We start from the raw sequence: 22,078 nt of genomic DNA on the forward strand, positions 1-22,078 counted from the left end.
GTACATGTGACAAATAAAGCTAATCTTTAATCTTTAATGTTACTTTTTATTTCAAGGGGTATAGAGAATCATGATGAATATATTTTAGGTGAAGTGGAGGAAATGGTGTATAATTCTGGTGTTCATACACAAGAGAGGATATACAAGGGGTGATTGATAAGTTAACTTCAAACTTTCTGCATAATCACTCAAAGAGTTGAACTGCACGTGCATGCAATGAGAGCTGTATAACTCATCTCCTTCTACCTTAAGCCACAAACTTATCAATCACCCCTGCTATGGACACTTTCTGGAGGTCCAAGATCCCTATGCTCCACGACCGCTGGACTAAGTGTGTAACTGTAAGAGGGGACTATGTTGAAAAACAAATGTGCTAGGTTTTCTAAAATTCCTTCTACCTTAGGCCACAAACTTATCAATCACCCCTAATACATGCCTTGGCATTCGTGAAGAGAAATGAGATTCACACCTGACATGATAAGATCTTCCAGACAGTGTTAATTAGTAGGGTTGGCTTAACCTCACTGGAGGCAAGGAGATGATATCAATATCCTGAGGGATAAGCATTTAAAGGTTGTTTCCTTAGCTTGGAGAATCTAGACCTTGGGGGCATTGTATCAGGCTATGGTGTCAGTGCTTAGGACTGAGATAAGGAGAAATGTCTTCTCATAGGTTTGTAAACCTCTTGAATTATCAGCGTTAGAGATCTGCAGATGTGCATAATTATTAGATCAATAAACCATCAGATACTAAGAGAATCAAGGTAATAGGGTTGTGCAGGTGGGGGTGGGGATGAGGAGCAGGGTGGATTACTCAGCAACACACAGGCAAAGCCATGCTCCAACAGATGGAGCTGCTGCTAAATGGTCTATTGTTCTTTATATTCTCCATTAGTAAGGCTAGAAACATTAGGCTTTATATTCTTAACAGTTTGAATGGACCATAATTTCTTGCTGTACCTAGTGACAATTACATAGCTAAAATAAAAATTAACCCCGACTCTGCCCCCGCCAGCTGTTGATTCTGCTATGCTTTGAATAAAGTTTTGGAAGGATTCCTGAAATAGTCCAAGAACCACTTAAAAGTTCCATCCAGAGTTCTACAAGGAGAAGGTGACATTAAACTTGGAGCTGTATATTCCACAAAGAGAAAAATTGATGAGCCTCTCTAAGATTCAAGATTCATTTCCTGTATGCAAGTGTGAAGGAGAACGAAATCATTGTTACTCTGGACATGAAGCAGCACAGAACAAATGATAAAGAACTCAGTAATAATAAAACACAAAATAAATATAAATTTTGTACAAAAGGTAATTTATATACAACTCATTGATTGTATAGCCTTAACGGGACACTAGGCACAAGAGAGACTGACAGGAAATAATAAAGTTCCATGCTGCAATTCCACTAACTTGCAAAATGGCTGCATTAATGTGACCAAAATGCTGTAAAGTTATCCAGATGCAAATGTTCTAATGGCTTAATAGGTTGTAAAAAAACTTAATATGTGTTATTGTATGGGACTACATAGTCTACAGAACTATATCAGTGCTAGCATTTAATGTTCCTGTGAGCTCCTTTCCACCATTCTTCATTTAGCCCTATCAATATTTCATTTCCATTCCTTTCACTTTAATTTGGTCACTTAATTAAAAACAATGTTAATGTTACTGTATGGTGTTAGGTATTGTTAGACATAGGACATCCTTCAGGATTGTGTAGATAGTAGACATTAACTTAACCAGTATCTATCATCAAGGATCTCCAAAATGGGGCATGCCCCCTTCTCACTTCAGTTATTCGGCAGGAGACACTGAAGCCTGAAATTGCACACTTTGGGAGAACAGCTTCTTCCCTACAACCATCAGCTTCCTGAACTGACCTACACAACCATATTCCTACCTCAGCTAGCATAATACTACAGACTACCTTTTGCACTAACATTGACTTCTCTCTGCTTGTTTTTAATTCTGTACACGTTTTATTTTGCACAGTTATTTTCTTCACTTCTTGTATAATTAATGTTCTGTGTGTTGTCTGTACCTGCAGGCCTGTAATGCTGCTTCAAATAAGTTGTTCAGTGTACTGTACCTCATGGTACTTGTACATGTGACAACTCGTCTCGACTTGAGATAGTCTTTTAAACAAAAATCTGTTCAAACTACAAACAATAATCAGTTTTTAAACCAAAAAGACAGCTTTTTTAAACAAACAGTACTGTGTACAGAACACAGACTGGCAGCTCACAGCAGGAAGCCACTCAGGAGATATGGTTTGCAAACTGAAATGATCATGAGATATTCCTATATGCTCCAGCCAAATTTAAGACAATATCGGTAAAGTTAATTAGCTTACAGCAAACCAGGCGTCTATCTCTTCACTAAGTTGCTTTGTTCCGTTGTGAAAGAGATCAAGAAATGTTCCAGACCAGATTGGTTTATCACATACCACATCAAAAAATTATTATTACAATATTTGCAATCTTTTAATAATTGAGATATCCATCATTGTCAGAGTCAGACCTTACAATGCTAATTTTGGGTGTCACGTTCACTGTCCTCAGAAGCTTTTAGACCATCCTTATGAATTACCTTGTGAATTATCCTGCAAAGGTTTTTCAACATTCAGACCATAAGACATAGGAACTGAATTGGGCCATTTGGCCCATCGAGTCTGCTCTGCCATTTAATCATGGCTGATCGTTTTTTCCCTCTCCTCAGCCTCACTCTCCTGCCTTCTCCACGTAACCTCTTTATGCTGTGTCCAATCAAGATCATATCAAGCTCTGCCTAAAATACCCGACAGCCTGGCCTCCATAGTAACAAATTCCACTACTTCACCACTCTCTCACTAAAGAAATTTCTGTTTTAAATGGATGCCCTTCTGTCCTGAGGCTATGTCCCCTTGACCTAGACTCCCCCACCATGAGAAACATCTTTTTCTACATCTACCCAGTCTAGGCATTTCAACACTCAAAAGGTTTCAATGAGATCCCCCCTCATTCTCCTAAATTCCCAGAGTTATCAAATGTTCCTCGTATGATAACCCTTTCATTCCTGGAATCATTCTTGTGAACCTCTTCTGAACCCTCTCCAATGCCAGCACAACTTTTCTTATGGAACTTATAAAAAGTATTCACACCCCCCACCCCACCAGAAGTTTCTATGTTTTATTGTTTTACAATATTGAATCACAGTGGATTTAATTTGGCTTTTTTGACACTGATCAACAGAAAAAGACTCTTTTGTGTCAAAGTGAAAACAGATCTCTACAAAGTGATCCGAATTAATACAAATATCAAACAAAATAATTGACTGCATAAGATTCACCCCCTTTAATATGACACACCAAATCATCTCTGGTGCAGTCAACACAAACAAAATGCTGGAGGAGCTCAGCAGGCTTAGGTCTTTCAGCTTTTTGAAAACCTTCTCCCTTATAATAGTAACTGTACTCTCTTCTCTTCCCTCACACCCTTCAACATCTGGCACACTGCTAGTGTTTTCCACAGTGAAGACTGATGCAAAATGCTCATTTAGTTCATCTGCCATCTCCTTGTCCCCTGTTATTATTTCTCCAGCCTCAGTTTCTAGTGATTCTATATCCACTCTCATCTCTCTTTTATTTTTTACGTACTTAAAAGAGCTTTTACAAACCACCTTGATATTGTTTGCTAGCTTGCTTTCGTATTTCATCTTTTTCTTCCTAGTGATCTTTTAGTTGCTGTCTGTAGATTTTTAAAAGCTTCCCAATCCTCTATCTTCCCACTAATTTTGGCTTTGTTGTTTGCCCTGTCTTTTGCTTTTACATTAATTTTGATTTCCCTTGTCAGCCACGGTTGTACTATTTTGCCATTTAAGTATTTCTTCATTTTTGAAATACATCTATCCTGCACCTTCCTCATTTTTCCCAGAAACTCAAGCCATTGCTGCTCTGCTGACATCCCTGCCAGCATCTCCTTCCAACTTACTTTGGCCAACTCCTCTCACATACCAGTATAATTTCCTTTACTCCACTGAAATACTGCTACATCAGACTTTACTTTCTCCCTATCAAATTTCAAGTTGAACTCATTAATATTGTGATCATTGCCTCCCACGGATTCTTATACCTTAAGCTCCCTAACCACCTCCAGTTCATTATACAACACCCAATCCAGTCTAGCTGATTCCCTAACAGGTTCAACAACAAACTGCTCTAAAAAGCCACCTTGTAGACATTCAACAAGCTCACTCTCTTGAGATCCATTACTGCCTGATTTTCCTAATCGACCTGCATGTTGAAATCTCTCATGACTATCATAACACTGGCCTTTTGACATGCCTTTTCTAGTTCCCATTGTAATCTGTGGTCCACATCCCAGCTACTGTTGGGAGGCCTGTATATAATTGCCATCAGGGTCCTTTTACCCTTGCGGTTCCTTAACTCAACCCACAAGGATTCAACATCTTCTGGTCCTATGTCACATCTTTCTACTGACTTGATGCCATTCTTTACCAGCAGAGCCACAACACCCCCTCTGCCTACCTTCCTATCCCTCCAATACAACATGTGACCTCGGACATTCAGCTCCCAACTACAACCATCCTTCAGCCACGATTCAGTGATGAACACAAAATCATACCTGACAATCTGTACTAGTGCAACAAGATCATCCACCTTATTTCGAATACTTTATGCATTGAGATATAACACTTTGAGAATTGCATTTGCTACACTATTTGATTGTGCATCTCTAACGCACTGATGCTCACCCTGTTGGCTACAATTTTCTCCTGTCATCTTCCTGCCCTTCCTGACAGTCTGACTGCACACAATCTTTGCTTTTTTACCATCAGTCCTATCCTGAGTCCCATCACTCCAGTTCCCACCTCCTAACAAGTTAGTTTAAACCATCCCCAACAGCTCTAACACACCTGCATGCAAGAATATTGGACCCCTTGGGTTCAGGTGCAACACGTCACTTTTGAACAGGTCATACCTCCTCCAGAAGAGATCCCAATGATCCAATATCCTAAAGCCCTGCCCCTTGCATCAGCTTCTCAGGCACGCATTTATCTGCCAAGTCATTCTGTTTCTACTCTCACTGGTGTGTGGCACTGGCAGCAATCCAGAAATTACTACCCTGGAGATCCTGCTTCTCAGCTTTCTGCCTGGCTCTCTAAATCCTATTTTCACAACTTCTTTGCTTTTCCTTCCTATGTCATTGGTACCATATGAACCAAGACTGCTCTTCCTCCCGCTCCACAATGCTTTGGACTAGATCCAAGACATCCCTGTCACTGGTACCTTGGAGGCAACATACCATTTAGGTGTCCTGTTCACATCCACAGAATCTCCTGTCTGTTACCCTGACTATTGAGTGCCCTATCACTACCACTTCTCTCTTCTCCCTCTTTCCCTCCTGCACCATGAGCCCACACTCAGTGCCAGTAACCCGGCCTCTGTGGCATTCCCCTCAGGGGTCATCCCCTACAACAGTATCCAAAGTGGTATTGAGGGGGAAAGGCCACAGGGGTGTTCTGCACTAACTGCCTATTCACATTTCCGTATCTCCTGAAAGCCACTCAGCTACTCACCTCCCTGTAGCTCTGAATGATTTTCTCCTTACTCTCCCATACAAGCTGAAGGTCATCAGCTGCTGTTCCAGATACCTAACACTGTCTTCAAGGAGCTGCAGCTGGGTGTACCACACAGATGGGAGAGTCTAGATTGCCCAGGATTCCAACATCTGGCATGAAAAGCATACAACAGCCATTTACTACACTAGGTAAAATAAGAAAAAAAGAGAACCTGAACAGAAACTTACCCAGAGTTGATGCCTCTTCTGAGCTGAAACCTGTCACTCCTATTCTCACTACTGGCCTACTCCCAACCATGGCTGCCCCACTTGTTCCTTATGTATGTCAAAACATTTAGAGGTGTCTTGTTGGTTACATTGTAAATATGTAATTCAAAGGAAGCATTTGTCAGTCTCCAGATATTTAAATAATTATAGCATTATAACAATTGAGTTTTTACTGAATCAGCTCCTTGCATTGAATTGACTTTATTACTTACATCCTTCATATACATGAGGAGTAAAGTCTTTATGTTACGCCTCTGTCTAAATGTGCAATGTGCAATTTATAGTCATTTTTAAAAAATAGTATGTACAATAGAATAGTCAATATAACATAGAAAATAATGTTGTATCAACATGAATTAATCAGTCTGATGGCCTGGTGGAAGAAGCTGTCCTAAAGTCTGTTGGTCTTGGATTTTATGCTGCAGTACCTTTTCCCAGATGGCTGCAGCTAGAACAGTTTGTGGTTGGGGTGACTCAGGTTCCCAATGATCCTTTGGGCCCTTTTTCTACACCTGTCTTTGTAAATGTCCTGAATCATGGGTAATTCACAACTACAGATGCGCTGGGCTGTCCGCACCACTCTCTGCAGGGTCCTGCGATTGAAGGAAGTACAGTTCCCATACCAGGCAGTGAAACAGCTAGTAGAATGCTCTCAATTGTGCTCCTGTAGAAAGTTTTTAGGATTTGTGGGCCCATACCAAATTTTTTCAACTGTCTGAGATGAAAGAGGCGCTGTTGTGACTTTTTCACCACACAGCTGGTATGTACAGACCACGTGAGATCCTCGGTGATGTTTATGCCAAGGAACTTAAAGCTTTTTACCCTCTCAACCCCAGATGCATTGATGTCAATAGGGGTGAGCCTGTCTCCGTTCTTCCTGTAGTCCACAACCAGCTCCTTTGTTATTGCGACATTGAGGGAGAGGTTGTTTTCTTGACATCACTGTGATGACTTCTGCTCTGAAGGCTGCCTCATTATTATTTGAGATTAAGCCGATAGAGGACATGAGATAATGAGATAAGGAGTCCTTTAAGTGAGATCATTGGTCATAGTGTCATCAGCAAATTTAATTAGCAGATCAGAGCTGTGGGTGGCAACACAGCCATGGGTATACAGAGAGTAAAGGAGGGGGCTTAGTACGCAGCCCTGAGGGGCACCTGTGTTTTAATATTAAGCAAATAAAATTCAATGTACTTTGAGTTTGGAGCGATTCTATGGTATTTCTTTCAAGAAAACTTGGGTGCCACGTAAGTGTAGCAGTTAGTGCAACACTATTATAGCTCAGTGCGTCAGAGTCAGAGTTCAATCCCAGCATCCTCTGTAAGGAGTCTGTATATCTTCATCATGGAATACGTGCATTTTCTCCAAATACTCCCATTTACTCCCACAGTCCCAAGATGCACCAGTATTGTAAATTGTCCCGTGATTACATTAAGGTTAAAATTAGGGTTGTGGACAGTATGGATCAAAGGGCTGGAAGGGCCTATTCCACGCAGAATTGCTAAATAAATAATTAAGACGACGGTCCACAAGGTGTCCTTCTGAAGGCTTAAATGTCATGATAGATAAAGCCCTACCTCCACTGTTCACCGTCACAACATATGACATTAGCCTGAACTAACTTTTCTGGCCCTGTGTTACATACATTCTTCAAAGTTCAAAGTAAATTTTATTATCAAAGTACATAGATGTCACCACATACAACCCTGCGATTCAGTTTTTTGAGGGCATACTCAGGATCAGTGAAAGATCATCCAGACTTCAGAAGACACCAAACTGTGCAAATGCAAATATAAATAATTAGCAATAACTATCAAGAACATGAGACAATGAGATAAGGAGTCCAAAAGTGAGATCATTGATCCTAGGAGCATTTCAATGATGGAGCAAGTGAGTGTAGTTATTCCCTTTTATTTAAGAGCCTGATGGTTGAGGGTAGTAACGGTTCTTGAACCTGGTGATGCAAACCCTGAAGCTCTTGTACCTTCTTCCTGATGTTAGCAGTGAGGAGCAGGTATGTCCTGGGTGCTGGGTGGGGGGGGGGGGGGGGAAGGTTGAAGGTATCGATGATGATGAATGCTGCTTTCCTATAACAGTGTTTCATGAAACATGAGAGGGCTTTATTGCGATGTACTGGGTCGAATCCCTTACCTTCTGTAGGAGTTTCCATGCCAGGCCATGATGCAGGCAGTCAATACACTCTCCACTGCACATCTATTTAAGAAATCACTCCTGATACCTGCTGTAGGTCACACATTGTTCATGACTCATTGATAGAAGAGGGCACTGGCCTTCTCCTGTTCCTAACTTCCCTTTATTCTCTCTACCCGGTTTGTCATGCATGGTTCGCAGAAGGACATTTATTGAATGGCTGAATGCAGCCAACTGGCAGAGCACTTGTCAAAACAATATTACACAATAAATGAGGTCACCACATTTCGCTCCTCTGCATATTTTTAACATTTGTATATGGCATCCGGCCAGCTACACCAATCACTTTACTGAAAGCATAAATAACAGTACAAAGGTGTAACAATTCTCAATTTAAAAAAAAACAAATTCTCATCCACAGATACCAAGGAAAGATTAAGCTAGTCAGCTTCCTGGCCTTGGATTTTTATTCAAACACATTTCTTCCAAAATTCTGTACACAATTTCCCTCTCTCTCTTCAAAACACTGCTCTATTTCTTCAAACATCCCCATCACCTGCTCAGTGTCCCATTTCCCCTGTTTAGAACTTTTGATCATATGTATGAAGAGTTGGTCTAAAATGATAATTTATTTCATGCCATGAGCATGTGTCAGGGGAAGTGGAACAGGAGAATACAGAACAGAATGTTGTCCATCCACAGGGTGTTCTATGACACAAAGGCACTTGTGATTGAACAGAAGTGTCAAACAGCAGGGCATAGTGCAAAAAAGTATAACACTCACTGTCTGGGAATCTACTTTTAATGTGTGATTTGAAACTGAAGCCTAGGACGATTGTTTAAATGGATTCAAATAAGCTTATTATGGATATCGTAAATATTGCCAAGTTTTGACAGATGTAGTTTAAATGTTTCCTCTATGGTTCCAAACTTTCTTCTGGGACATAGTTGTGAACAAAGGCTGTTTTCTATCAATTTCACCTGTTCTTGAGTGCAAACTGGCAAACATTTGGTTTGGCACCTGTTTGTTTCTAGCCTTCCCTTCCCAATACCTTATTGCTTTTGGCATTCAAAAAGTGGTTTTCTGTTCCCATCCAACCTTAATGGCTCTGAATCGCAGCAACAGAACTATGGGGCAGTAGTATTTTTGCACATTAGATGCCTCATTCCTGATCAGTGAGGGGATGTCTGATATGTACAGCATGGGAGTTTTGCAAGGATTCTACTAGTGATTTGAAATAATAATGTACAGAAGTAATACATCAGTCAGAAGTCCTAAGTTTGCCATTATAACTGAAGCCAATCTTCAGTCAACTTGATTCACTGCATGATATTAAGGAATCTTTGAGGACTGATGAGCACTTGCTGTCATTTTGTGAGTTCTGAGGTGACCAATTAGTCTCACTCAGAGATGGGGAAGGTGGTAGTCAATTGGACTGGTAATGGTTTGTAATGTGATCTGGTCCTTACTCTACTTATGCAGAACCTCTGTGTGCTCTTGATGTATGGCTTTGATATTCACAATAGCAGCCCAAGTGCTCCTTCTCTGCCAAAGGATTGTAGTTGGGGATTTTTCAAGGGAAAACGTGGCATGCAACTGATGGATGGATTTCCAGTCAAGTTGTAGTTGTCTCAGCCAATCACACCCCCACAATGTTGGTCCTTCTGCTTTTACCACATACAAACTCAATGTGGCTTGTTGTTTGTTGTAATTCATAGTTACTAATGTCATTGCCACAGGAATTAACTTTTCTCCAGTATAAGTTCTTATTTGAATATCTGCAGACTTCAGTTTAGTGTCTTTGAAATGCCTCTGCAACTTATTTTGTGGAATGACTGAAACAGTTGAACCAGTGCATAATTCTATTTTTGTTAATTGCCATTCACTTGTGGTGTAAGCCACGTTGCTTGTCTGTTGTTAATGTCCACATTGAAAATCTCAAGGCTACACAGTCCTGTGTCACTCTCATCATTATCAGATTTTTCAACAGCGTAAAGATTAGTGCTGGTTTTGAAACTGCAACTTGACTTATTATCTTTTTTCCTTTCTCCTTGCAGTCCATTTATTTTTCTCTGTCCGACATTCTCTTTATATGTGTCCCACTTTGTTGCACTTTCACCTTTAAACTTGCATTTTTTCATGTATGTGAGCCCCTGTTGCAGCAGTAATACAATTTGGCCAGGCTAGTTTCTGTTTAGATGCTCCAATTTTATTCACACCCATTTTTATTCCCGACTGCAACTCAACGGCATCTCTGTCTGCGGTTTCCACTGAAACAGTGATTTCAACTGCTCTTTTGAATGCAAATTGAGCTTCAGTTAGCAGTCATTTTTGAATGCTTTCTTTTACGATTCCACAAACTAAAAGATCTCTTAGTGTATCACAAAGCCAATTACTGAACTGACAATACCCAGGCAATCTCTTCATTTCAGCCATATACGTTGAAATGGACTCTGCTTCCTTTTGATTCTGCTTATGAAGCATTCTGTAATCAACAATGACTTTGGTTTTACGTGTTTCTGCTTTAATTTTACAATATCAGGAAAGCTCATCTCTGCTGGTTTGGTTGGAGCAGTCAAACTTTGAAGCAAACTGTATGCCTTTAAACCCAATGCGCTTAGGAAAATTGGCACTCACTTCTCACTTGCTATTTAATTTGCTTCAAAATACTGTTCCAATAGCTCAGTATACATGAGCCAATTACCCGTTGTGTAATCAAATGCGTCAATTTTTCCAACATAGCCATCCATTTCTGCTTTTTCTTTATGATTATTATCACCTGTTACACTTTATAAACCCTGAATTTTGCTGTTTATGGCCTATTTTTAACTCAACATCTCGGTGCTGCTTTAAAATGTGCTGGGGTGTACTTTTTACTTGCCATGTTTTAATGTAGTCGAAGATCTCAATGCATTTTAAAATTAACTAGTCTGTAGCCATCACAGGTTTGTTTAAAAATCACCAATGTTATGTGTGGTAACTTCAAAAAATTAAACTTACTCAAATGAAGACATGGGAGTCCAAAATGTGGGTCTAACTTTGAGTTTACTTTAAGCGAGGTAGCGTGATGACATATGCAATTCACGTATTGATACATATAACCCGTAATAAATGAATTAAAGAAACGGGAAAGTTTAATCAACCAATGTATATATGATTACACAAATATTGAAATATTAAATACACAACAGCTGTAAGGAGGTGAATCTCAAGGTTGTATATGGTATACAAACTTCGATAATAAATGTACTTTGAATTCAGATTTTATCTGCTGCAAGTACTCAAGATGATATCTTAGATTCATTTAGTACCCAAAATTGATTAATGTAAGCATCAATTCTATAGTATAACTGTTTCATAAAGATAAAAAAACAGACATTGATTGTTATGGCAGCTTTCATTTTAAAAATATGGAGTGTAAATCTCCCAGTTTTGTTTTAAATTTTAAAATGTTAATTACATTGCTGACTTCTAGTGTGCTTTAATGAATATGTACATTTGGATTTTGGTGCTTTATTGTTAGACCCTTGTCCAGGTAAAGTCAGCTGAATAGGAATCTGTGCCTTTTTACACCATGACTAGGAAGGCATGTTGAAGACTTTTTTATAAAGTGAACAAACACTGGGGATGGCAATGTTTTCCTTTTATTTCCTCCAAAAGGCATATAAAAGTGGATTGCAAGACTATCAACTAACACCAGTAATTATCTAATTGCAGGAAAATACAATGAAGCAGCAGGACAGAAGAAATTATAGGACATTAAATAATGTACAGAGCAAAAAAAGTGGAGCCAATTCATTTAACCTGGATATTTGCAGACTCAACCCATACACTACTTCCAACTCCTCCCAGTACAAAAGACAGCAAATTGTTTCCTTTTGAGAAGAGAATGCTGTACATACTTCCCTGAAACATGAGTGGGCAGTATACTGGAAAACATTTCTAAAATCTGGAACATCTGCTTAGAACCAATTATGACCTGAATGAGAGGCAGTGCTATCCAGACATGACTAGGACTGCTGCTGTGTCTGCAGTATGTAGCACATATCTATGATCACTCTCCTGCCAAATCTGATTCCTTGCAGGCAGTGAACTCAGGCAGGTGCATGAGCTACAATGATTCGGATAGCACCTTGCCTGAATCATGTACTTGTCACTGGCCTCTAATTGTGTGTCCTTTCTTGTAAAAATTGAGTATAATTTAAGTTTAATTCATGCTTTCCTTGTCAGTGCTGCTTATCTGATGCAGGCTCTATGTGTGCACATGGTCAATCATATGACAATAAACTTAACTTTGAATTTGATATTTAACTGTCCAATCCTCCCACTAATTTGCACTATTTAAAAAGCATCTGGGATGATTTGCTAACTGATGGTGAACAAGAGTTAAGGATTATAGATGTCTCCTATAAACTTGAAAAAGCATTCAACAAAGTTCCCCACAAGAGGTTTGTAAGTAAAATTAAGGCTTGAGATTAAAATACAGTTACGAGAGTATAATATGTTAATCCCTCATTTCTTCCCAACCCCTCCTCCTGTCCTGTTCAAGCATGAACATACCCATTTTAATTCCACTTCCCATTCCCATTCTGATATATCTATCAATGGCCCCTCTACTGTCGCAACAAAGTCACACTCAGATTGGAGGAACAACACCTTCTATTCCATCTGGATAGCCTCCAACCAGATGGCATGAACATCGATTCCTAGAACTTCCAGTAATCCCCCCACTTCAACATTCTTCTTTCCCCTTTCCCTTTTCCCCCTCTCACCTTCTTGCCTGCCCATCGCCACTTTCTGGTGATCCTCCCGCTTTTTGTCCTTCTTTGGCCTTCTGCCCTCTCCTATTAGATTTCTCCTTCTCCAGCCCTTCACGTCTTTCACCAAATCAACTTTCCAGCTCTTTACTTCACCCAGTTTCAGTTACCGCCTTGTGTTTCTCCCTCCCCTCCCCCACCTTTTAACTCTACCCCTCATCTTTTTTTTCTCCTGTCTCGATGAAACGCCGACTGTACTTTTTTCCATGGATCCTGCCCGGCCTGCTGAGTTCCTCCAGCATTTTGTGTGTGTTGCTTGGATTTCCAGCAACTGCACATTTACTCTTGTTCATAATAGTCTACCACTTTTTTGTTGTAAATTATTGGGCATGACTTAGAAAGAAAGGATTTCAAAACTTACAGGTGATGCATAATTTGGGAATGTAGTAAATAATGACGAATTGATATTGATAAAGAAATCCAGAAAAATGAGCTGACAACAGGAGAAAGTTAATGTAGTGTGTATAAAATTATACATTTTAATGTGGTGACTGAAGAAAGATAATATCAACTGAACAAAATCAGTATGGTAACTGACAATTTCAAGGATATGAATGTACTAACTTTTAGAAGTAATAGAACAAGTTAAGAAGGTTGTTTGAAATGGATGTAGGTCCCTTTGGTCCAATTTTGGTTGCTGGACCTTTGATTTTATTGTTAGTGAACAAAAACCCAAAAGAATGGAAGTTATAATGAATTGGTAAAAAAGGCTGGTGGCCACCCAGCAACCAGATCTGAGCAATTTTTCACAAAGGTCATAATGCTTTGAGAAGAGTGTGAGGGAAATACACTCAAAAGATACTAGATATTCTGATGATGGGAAAATTGGGGATGCAGGAATTATCCTCCTAACAGAGACATTTAACAAGAAATTTGATAGAGGTTTTTCAAAATTATACAATTTTGATAATATGAATATTTCAGATGTGTAAAGCAAGTAGATAATCAAGATTATCGGCAAATATCTGGAGATGAAGAGAGGAAACATTCTTTACAAAATAAAATGTGATCCTAACTGCTTTGTGTGAAATGATGTTGGAAACAGATTCAATCGCAATCAAAAAGTAATTAGGTAAATGGGAAGAATTAATTGGGAAAAGTGCAAACTATGGAAAACAAGCAACTTTGCTTCTGTCTGGAGCAAAATGGTAAATCTCCACCTGTTCTGGATCATTTTGTAATTCTGTGAAAGAAACAGACTCTCCAGTTATTGATTTATGGGACGTAGTTGTGTGAAAAATGAGCTACATTTCTTTATCTTGTTGAAATATTTTATTGGTTGGAACAATTTCAGAGAGTGTAACGTCAGAGCTAAGTTGTGTCTTTTTAAAATATTGCCTTCTGCTAGGTTTCCTACACCAGGAATATTTCTCTGATTTCCTTTCATTATTTCTCCAGTAGAGGATGTTGCAGGATCCTTGCAAGTCTGTACACTTGACAACTCAGCATCACTTCACAGAATAACAAAAGTTGCTGTCACAGATGGAGGACATTCAGCCCAAGTGTCAACAACAGAACTGTGGTAACAAATCTGACTCCCACTGCTTGATCTGTAGCCTGCAACATACTCAGATGTAATGAGGATTCCAGCCTCCTTCATGCTTTCACACAGTAAGTTACAAATTCATTACATTTGCAGAACACCTGTCAAAGGTTCTACCAGTTATTGTATCTCTATTTCTCCTCAAGCAAGTAGATTCTGTTGTGTTTTAATATTTCAATAATATTTAAGTAATATGTATATATATGTTGTTTAAATAAACATTCTTTGTTTGTTTGCTTAATTCTTTATGGGTAATGTAGTACTGTGCAAAAGTCTTAGGCACATACTGTATATACAGCTAGGGTGCCTAAGACTTTTGCACAGTACTGTATTAATGTTATGTATTGCATTGTACTGCTGCAAAAAAAATACAGGTTTCATGACATGTGAATGATGATAAACCTGATTCTGATATGTGTCTCTACTGAGAACTGAGAATGGGAAGAGGGCAGGGAGAGGGGACTCACAGTTGGGAAAATGGGAACGGAGAGGGGAAGGAGCAGAAAGCACCAGAGACATGTTCTGTAATGATCAATAATTCAATTGTTTGGAAACAAAAAGTGTCTGCAAGCACGCCACCTCCGACCCTGGCACTCTTTCTCTGCCATCTGTCCTACCCACTTCCTGTGGCACCTACCCTCACCATTCCCAACATCCTTTACTCCTGTCAGATTTACACACTTTCTCCCTAATCCACATTGACAACTGCAGTACTATACAAAAGTCTTAGTCTCTCTAATTATTTACAGCATTGTGGAAAAGTCTTAAGCACATGTATATAGCTAGGGTGCGTAAGTCTAAGATGACATTGGAAAACCCAAATATATCAAAGGTAAAATAGTGATAAAATGAATATGCCACTCCCAAGTTTTACAAGACCCATCTGGTTCCTTATACCATCGTGATAAATTAGTTAGTGAGCTTGATTTCATGAAGGCTAAAGGAGTTCTTTCCAAGGTTGAGTGGAGCTCAGAAACAATGCCAGTGGTCCCAGTGACCGAGAAAAATGGGTCTATTGGGAGCTGTTGTCACTTTAAGGTCACCATCAACCCAGTACTGAAAATAGATCCCTTCCCAGAATAGAGGATACCTTTGCAAACCTTTCTGGAGCAAAACAGGTCAGCAAAGAGGAATTAGATGAGGCCTGACTGCAGATGGAGATGGAAGAAGAGTCCAAAGAATTCGTCACTATAAGCACTCACAAATGGCTTCATCGTTATAATAGGCTTACTTTTGGAGTAGCATCTGAACCTGAACTCTGATAGAAAACCATGAACCCAGCACTCAGTGTTACCAGGATGACATTATTGTTACGGGTAAAGATGACAAGGATCTTCTCCAAAATCTCAAGACACTGTTGAAAAGATTATTGGATTATAGTCTTAGAGCATAAGGCACCAAGTGTGAATTCTTCAAACCCAGCGTCTCTTAATATGGTCACACCATTGATGCACAAGGATTACGCAAGTGAGCTGAGAAAATTCAAGAAGTGGTGGGTGCTCCAAAGCTAAAGGACGTGCCATGGTTGTTGTCCTTTTTAGGATTTGTCAATAACTATAACAGGTTCCTGCCAACCTGGCTACTGTGGTCCAATTCTTGAACTCAATACTTCAGATCAGAAGTATCTGAATCAGATCAGAAGGACAAGGCAGTGTGAGATGGCTTTCCAAAAGGCAAAGGAAATGGTGACGTCAGACACTACATTCACACATTATGATCCACATTGTCCAGTGAAGCTTACCTGGGCTGCCTCGACTTTTGGTATAGGGGCAGTCGCGTCACATGTTATGAGTGATGGAAATGAATGTCCCATAGCCTTTGCATCGCATTCCCTTACCACTGAAGAGGAAGATTACACACAGATTAACAGAGAGGCCTAGTGTCTGGTTTGGGTGCAAAATATTTCAACCAGTACTTGTATGTAAGGGAGTTTACCCTTATATTGATCATCAGCCACTGGTGTCTATTTTCAATCCATTGAAGGATGTTCCACTAACAGTAGGAGCACAAATGCTGACATGGGCTCATGGGTTTTGGAGGACATAATTACACGATCAAACTCCAGAGGACGAATAATCATGGAAATGCTGATGGATTGTTCCATTTGCCCTCGGAAAAGGAAATACCTGAAAAATTTACAAAAGAGAAGACTCCTCTTGAAGTATTTTCCATAATGCAAATCGAAAGTCTCCTTCTTACGGCAGAGATGATCCAAAGGGAAACCAGAAAAGATCCCACACTGCCACAGGTCTACATGGCAAAACAAAATGGCTGGAATGTGCAGCAGAGCTCCCAGTTCCTCCATTTTTACCAGTGCAGGTATGAACTTGCCCTTGACAGAGGCTGTCTTATGTGGGATTGAGAGTTGTTGTACCATCCAAGCTGAGAGCTTAATTTTGGAAGAGCTACGTGCTGTTCATCCATTGGCTAGAAGCTCTGCCTGGTTTTCCGGGGTAGATTAGCAGATTGAGCAGCTTGCTATACATTGCTCAGGAAGCCAACAGATCCAGAAGACACCAAGAGTAGCACCTCTCCATTCCTCAGAATGGCCGGCATTGCCCTGGCAGACCATGTGGACCATATGGATCTCGCCAGACCTTTCATGGGCTCAAATTTCTTGATAATAGTGGATGCAACAGCAAATCAGCCAGAAGTGTTGCCAGTAGACTCCACTAGAACCTCACACACTTTTGATGTGTTGAGAAGCCTCTTCTCGGGGACTGGTATTCCAGAACATTTGGTCTGTGACAACGGACCACAGTTTGTTGCAGAGCAGTTACAGTCATGCCTGAAAATGAATGGACTAAGACATTTTACATCTGCTCCATACCACTCAGCTGCAAGTGGCATGTCGGAAAGGTTTATAGAATGCACTGCATTAACACGGAATTAGGAGCTTGCCAATTTCCTTGTTGCAGGTCATAATGCAGCACACTCCACCACCAACAACTCACCAGCTAATGCTGCTCCAGGATCATCCCTTGTGCTGATACTTGGATCTCTACAAACCCAATCTCAGAAGGAGGATGCAGGACAAATTGAGGGCTTCTCAGACAAGGAGGTTCAATGTTTCACTCTTAGACAAACAACACTGGCATGGGACTACAGAGGTGATTAAAAGTGGATACTTGGAAAGATTAAGGATGTAACTAGACTACTCTCCTACTTAATGATTTTGTCTGATATTATCTGGAGATAACACATCAATAACAGTTGAGGAGAGCAGAGTCACTTGTTAGAGAAGAGTTGTGTTCAGAGCTGCCAGAATCACTTCCTGTAGTCCCAGAGTTAGCTCCTACAACCACCATGGAGGATGCCCAGAACCCGAGATTGTTTCACAGCTACAATTCTCTCTTGCCAAGAAGAGAAACCTCATCCTGCCACCAACCCCCTGCTCAGGAAAGACATTCTAAGACAAGGGAGCAGGAGAGTAAGAAATTATCCCACTAGAGTAAAAAATCCTCCACAGCGATTAAAGCTTTAGGCCTGATTGGGATAATTTAATCTTCATTGTGCTGTGGATGTCTTTATAGTAGTTGTATTATATAGTATACTGTATATATAAGTTGAGCATTCTATATTGATTTGGAGCTTATAGCTAAGCAGGGGGGAAAGTTGTGTATTTAATGTTTCAGTAAGACTTGAATAATATTGTATATATGTATATATATATATATATATATATAGTTTGATTAAGCATCCTTTCTTGACATAATTCATTAGTGTTATACCATATGTCATTACGACACCATGTCATACGTGCGTGCTCCACTAAAAGTAAAAACGGAGTAGACATGTTTATTCCCATCCTGTATTTTTCTTTTAATTATTTTCTGAAGTTATGAAACATAACAGATTCCCACTCTTCACCCTGTCTAGACCATTTTGTTCACTTCAGTGAAGGCTTCTTTTATTTATCCTTGGGCCAAGCTAAGCTAAACAATTCACCTTCATAACTGATGTACTGCAGCTTTGGTGATATTCTCATAAATCTCCTCTACTCTCTCTTTAATGCTATCACATATTTCCTTCAGTGTGGGGAATTGGACCATTTGCAGTAAACTTGTTGTGACTTAAATAATGTTTCATAAAGCATCAGCACAATATCCCTGCTCTCAAGCACATTCTCAACCCGTTCTGATGCTTTCAGGGAACTCTGGATTTGTATTCTAAAGGAAATGTTTTCAATTAAAATGTACCTCTTCTCTTTCTTTATTATTTTCTTTCCCTTTACATATCTATAAAGCACCTATTGGTATGTTTTTTTCCTACACTTGCTTTGGCTTCCAAATGTTCTTTCTAATTTCACCCCTGCTCTTTCAAATCTGCTGGAGGCTTTCTGCAATGTTGCGTTCCTGTTGTCCACTTCAAGCTTCAAAACAAGCAGATGCAGCAACTCCAACAGCTTAAATAGATTTAACTAATCCTTCTGAGGGTGGCACAGATCAGAGCTAAACATAATGTATCACATGAACAGAAGGCATTTTTTAAGTTATGGAAGAAAATAGAAGCTCAAGAATGTAGGAGATAATGTATTGTGAGATGTTTTGCTGGACAGCAGGAAAGCGAGGAAGCACAGATGGGGTTATCTGTTGATAATTGGTTTATTGCTGTCACATGTACTGAGATACAATGAAAAGCTTTTGTCTGTATGCAATCCAGTAGATCAGTCCATGCAGCACTAAATTGAACTGAACTGAACTAAACTGAACATTCCTGGACATGTTTCTTGCTCATTTTGTTTTTGCCTTTTGTGTGATTTGCTCTTTTTTTTGTGCGTTAGATGTTTAATGTTTTCTTTGATGGTTTTCTTTGTTTCGTGGATGTCTGGTGGAAAGACAAATCTCAGGGTTGTATACTGCATACATACTTTGATATTAAATGTACTTTGAGCCTTTGAACACAAGTACTGTACATTGGCATAGTACAAAAGAGGAAAAAAATATGTAGGAAATAGTGTTACTGCCACAGAGAAAATTAAGTGCAGGTAGATAAGGGCCATGAGAGATTAAGAGCTCATCTTTAACATGATCAGATGTAATGAATGATGCGCCACAGGGAATAGTGTTGGAGCCTCAATCTTTTACAATTCAGAAAGTGATGATGTTTGAAGATATGGTTGCAAAGTTAGTTAATAGCACAGAGCCTGCAAAGAAACACACATTAATTAAATAAATGAGGAATGATATGAGTGAAGCATAATGAGGAGAAATGTAATGTTATCTATTTTGATAATGGATATGGAATATGGAATGATAATAGAAAAAGAGTACGTTTCCTAAATAGTGAAACTTTGCAATCTCTGAACTGCAAATGAATTTGCATGTGCTAAGGCCATGAATTGTCAGAAATTGTGGGCCTAAATACATCTGAGAGTTAGGATGTCGGAGAGTTTGGAAACTACAGTGGCCTCAGTAGGTTGTAACGTCTTGGTTCAGGACTTGGGAGCATCGTGGATGAAAGGGTTGAAAATTGGTGCAGAGCCTGGTGAGGTTGGAGTGTTGTTTGGAAATAATTTTACACTTATTGTGACTTCAAGGATGCTAGGAAATGCTGGGTCACGTGTTTAGAATAGTTTAAAACAAATCAGATGTGGGCATAATTGCATTTCACCAGGAAAAGTAAAACGAATATCAGTTGCATTTTGATGTAAAAACAGTGTTTCATGCTCACAAATGCTGCTTTTTATGTTTTTATACATTCATAAAAATCCAAAATGCATGGTATTTGAGATTGTTTGATGATGAAATGTATTAAAAATTATTTCTGTAGTGCTTATCATGGTCATGTTTCTTCTTTAAAAGTTTATTGATAACAGTTGAAGTTAACATCCCAGCTGACATTAGCACCTTTACCTTTTCTGTCTGATCTGATGTCATTTCCAGTCTATCATAATCTGCCTTTTGCAGCCTTGTCTCTCTGAGTGTTTTCAGTCCCTGCAGCTTCACTGATGTATTTCATCTCCAACAAACTTTTGTTATCATGGTGCTTTAATAATTACTAAATGTTCATCTCTATTAGCTTCTTTTCCATTGTCATGTTCTAAGCAAACTTATTTGGTCAGGCTCTGGAAAATTATCTCACGGCCATTAAATCTGGCAACATTTCTCCAGCCACAAATTCACCAGCTCCAGTTGCTGTTGGCTGCCCTTGATTAAAGTCATGTCTTAAAGGGAAGATTCCCTCTTCTAGCATTTCTTCCAGCTGCTTTTGGAAAGCATTTCCAGAGTCTTTGGAAAGTTAGCTTGAATCATAGCAGAGCAAAGAAAGGGGCAGGAACCCCAGTTGGATGATACTCCTCCATAAACAAGTGCAATGGAGAAGAGGAAAGAGGTTATCTGTGCTCAGGGGTGAATGAAGTCCATTGGGTGATTAATAAGACAATGTTGTAATGGGATGATTCCCATTCAGCTCCAGAAATATTGCACCTACTGCTAGAGTACAGTGACATTTGAATCATAAAATCATGAAGTTCTCTGAATAACTTGTTAAAGTCTCACTGACAAACAGCTGCACAACTAGACAGGCACTTGCTCATACTATCCGTCTACATCAGTTATCCGACAATGTCCATCAACAACAATTAATTACTATTTCTGTGCTCCAGCTCACTCTCACATTTATTTTATTTCAACACTCATTCACACATCCCACACACTTGGCAGATGTTCAGCAATGGCAAACACATTATATCACTCAGTTGTACACTTTCTCTGCACATGTGAGCTGTACTGGCAGTAGGCAACACCATTTCCCATGGTGATAGCCCCAAGGGTAGCAATGATGAGACATTGTTGAAAATGACCATGTGCTAGTGTTAAATTCTCCTTATATTATCATTCTGCCAACTTTGATTTAGGATATGGAGATGGTTTAAGGTTACCCCTCTTTCTTGCTTTCTCTCCATACCATGACCACCTTCTTTTCTGCTTTAGGTCATAAGACCATAAGACATAGGAGCAGAAATAGGCCATTCGGCCCATTGTGTCTACTCTGCTATTTCATCATTTCCCTCAACACCATTTTTCTGCTGTCTCCCTATAACCTTTCATCCTTGAGAAATCAAGAACCTTTCAACCTCTGATTTAAATGCACCTAGTGACCTGGCCTCCTCAGCTGCCTGTGGCAATGAACTGTGGCTCACGAAATTCATCTCTTTTCTAAATGGACATCCCTCTATTTTGAGGCTGTGCCCTCTAAACTTAGATTCCCCCACCAAAGGAAACATCTTTCTCACATCTATTCTATCTAGGCCTTTCAACATACAATACATTTCAAAGAGATTCCCCCACCCCACCCCCCAACCCTTCTTCTAAATTTCAGAGAGTACAGGCCCAGAGCCTTCAATCACTGCTCATGTGATTAACCATTCATTCTCAGAATTATTCTTGTGAACCTCCTCTGAAACCTCTCCAGGGTCAATTGCTTCTTAAATAAAGGGCATAAAACTGTTCACAATACTCTAAGTGAGGCCTCACCAGTGCCTTAGCCAGCCTCGGCATTACATCCTTCCTTTTATATTCTAGTCCTCTTGAAACGAATACTAACATTGCATTTGCTTTCCTCGCCACTGATTCAACCTACAAGTTTACATTCAGGGAAATCTGCCCAAGGACTCCCAAATCGCTTCACAACTCGGATTTTTAAATTTGCTTTTGTTCTTTCTACCAAAGTGCATAACCATACACTTCCCGACACTGTATTCCACTTGTCACATCT

The 22,078-nt window shown here is 39.6% G+C and overlaps 1 long non-coding RNA gene across 2 annotated transcripts in view; it reads left to right on the forward strand.

Moving 5' to 3' along the window:
• Positions 1 to 22,078, forward strand: part of LOC132395923 (uncharacterized) — a 55,765-nt gene that overhangs the window by 10,422 nt on the left and 23,265 nt on the right. For both annotated transcript variants that reach the window (XR_009512786.1, XR_009512785.1), the window contains exon 3: positions 14,215 to 14,427. This is a non-coding gene — a long non-coding RNA (uncharacterized LOC132395923). The remainder of the gene's footprint in view (positions 1 to 14,214; positions 14,428 to 22,078) is intronic.

Source organism: Hypanus sabinus, chromosome 6 (assembly GCF_030144855.1).
Source record: "Hypanus sabinus isolate sHypSab1 chromosome 6, sHypSab1.hap1, whole genome shotgun sequence".
NCBI lineage: Eukaryota > Metazoa > Chordata > Chondrichthyes > Myliobatiformes > Dasyatidae > Hypanus > Hypanus sabinus.